This window comes from Mustela erminea, chromosome 3, assembly GCF_009829155.1.
Source record: "Mustela erminea isolate mMusErm1 chromosome 3, mMusErm1.Pri, whole genome shotgun sequence".
Taxonomy (NCBI): Eukaryota; Metazoa; Chordata; class Mammalia; order Carnivora; family Mustelidae; genus Mustela; species Mustela erminea.
In genome coordinates, this window is record NC_045616.1 from 108,023,217 (window position 1) to 108,025,847 (window position 2,631).

General features: G+C 33.6%; 1 pseudogene; it reads right to left on the minus strand.

Moving 5' to 3' along the window:
• Positions 1-1,886: 1,886 nt before the first annotated feature.
• On the minus strand, positions 1,887-2,260 carry LOC116586734 (annotated as a pseudogene).
• Between the last annotated feature and the right edge of the window lie 371 nt (positions 2,261-2,631).

Sequence of the window (2,631 nt, forward strand, 5' to 3'; positions counted from 1 at the left end):
TTCATTTAAGTTCATAAGTTATACTGGCCATTAGTTTTTTCTTATAATGACATTTCCATGTTTTTAGTATCGAGATTATTTGTGGGGGACACATACATAAAATTTGCTACTTTTTTAGGGCTTGAAAGAGTTTGTATTAGATTAGCATCATTTCTTTCTGAAATGTTTGATAGAATTTCCTGGGCCTGATATTTTATCTTCTGGAAAGGTTTTAATTTATGAATTAATTAATTAATTAATTAATTTTTACTAATTGCAGGTATGCTTACATTTATAATTGATTCTTATGTAATTCTTTTGTGAATTTGTCTGTTTATTGCCCTAAAGTTGTTATGATATCTAATTATCTTCTCAATATTTGTAGCTTTGTAGTATTGATTCTTCTCTATTCTTGAAATTGGTTATTTGTATCATTTTTTTTTTGCATTAGTCCAAATAGAAATTTACCAATCTTACGACTCTTTTCAAAGACAGAACTTTCAGCATCGTTTATTTTCTATTTCATTTGGTTTTTTCTTTTCTTTTTTTTTTTTTTTCATTCTTTTACTTTATGGTCAATTTGTGGCTATTTTTTAAATTCTGGAAAAGCTATTTTCAGCATGCTTCCATTTCCTTTCTTTCCTTCCTTCCTTTTTTTTTTTTTAAAGAGGGAAGGAGAGAAAGAGAGAAAGAGAGAGTGAGGTGGCGGGGGATTGGGGTGGTGCAGAGGGAGAGGGAGAATCCCAAGCAGGCTCCATGCCCAGCAGGGAGCCCAACCCTGGTCTTGTTCTCACAATCCTGAGACAATGATCTGATCTGAAATCAAGAGTTGGACGCTTAACCCCAGCATGCTTCCATTTCTAATGAATACATTTAATGGCATATATTGCCATCTAAGAGTGGTCTTTGCTGCAGCTTATACATTTTTTAATATAGAATTTTCATTATCAATCAACTAAAAATATTTTAATTCTGTTACTGGTTTCTTCTTTGACCCAAATGGACGGTCTACAAGAGTATATTTAAATTTTTCATCCTATGTGAACATTTTTCTAATTGTATTTTTGCATTCTTTTATAGATAACTTCTTCATGGTCAAAGAACATATTCTGCCTGATTTCATTCTTTTGTTGAGACTTGCCTGATGACCCAGCAAATGACTGGTTCATAAATGTTTGAAATACATTGAAAAGGACAGCATTTTTTGGTTTAACTGGGAGTGGTATACAACATATGCACATTAGATTGTTTGTTTATCATATTATTCAATTTTTTAATATTTCTATAGCTTTTTAATATTTAGGTATAAATATAAAATCATGCTAAATATTCTGTGCTACTATTTTATTTTCATGTGTCTCTTTTTTCCTGGTTCTTTTCAGTTAATTGAAAATTTTGGGTTATTTCATTTTACTCAATTATTTGTGAAGTTACATACTCTTTTATAATTCTTTTACTGGTAGGTCATGATCCCAGGGTCCTGGGATTGAGCCCCGCACCAGGCTCTCTGCTCAGTGGAGAGTCCGCCTTCTCCACTCACTGCCTGCTTCTCTGCCTACTTGTGATCTCTGTCTGTCAAATAAATAAAATCTTTTAAAAAATAATAATAATTCTTTTACTAGTAACCCTAGAAACTTAACTTTCTTGGTTTACCAAAAATTAAAATTAATTGCTTGTTGCCATACTCTTTAACTCCACTTCCTATTTAACACCACTTAATTTTGTGTGTGCATGTATTTAAACTCAATGAGACATGACATATTATTATTGCTTTATTATTTTTAGCATATAGTATTTTAAGTAGTATTAGAATTATTATTATATAGATACTATGCATTTGCATTTATCCTCATATTTATTATTCTACTACTCTTATTCTTTCCTACACCTCTGATCATCTTTTTTTTTTTTTTTTTTTTTTAACAGCTCAAAGGCCTCACGTTTATTACCAAACCAACCCACTGGTGCAGAGCTATAATAGCAGAAAAATCTTTCGCTGATAAATGGTATCTATCGGCCAGGCAGAAAGGTGTTTACAGGGTGATGGAATAGAACACATGATCCTCAAGTAGCTTAATTAAATACGTGGTGCCAATTAGGTGTGTCATTGCGTGATGTGGGACGCCTTAGAGACCCAGCTTGGTTCTCCTCCAGTGCCTCCTCTTGGAGTTGTACCTGATTTTATTACCAGTTTTCATCCGAATCCACTGGGGAATGGGACGATTCTGCTTTTGCTTTTGGCCAGGAATCGCTTGATACTGAAAGTCTTGTGAGAAGACATGGTCAATTAACAGCGCCCAGCGAGCAGCACACAGCAGGATGGGCGCGAAAAAGAGAAAGCCACCTCTGATCTTCTATTCAGGATAATTTTACTTGGCCTAAAGAATACCCTTTAAGATTTCCTTTCACATGGAAACGTTGGTGACAAATTCCCTCAATTTTCATTTGTCTGGAAATGTCTATTTCTGTTCTACAATCTTGAGAGATATTTTTTTCTTTCTATAGAACTCTCATTTGATAATTATTTTCTCTTGACACTTTGGAGTTTACCGTCTAGCCACGTCATAATGTTGAGACGTCAGCTGTGAGTGAGTCTTTCATTTGCTTCTTTGAAGGGAATCTGTCCTTTTTATGTGGGTGCTTAAATTTTTT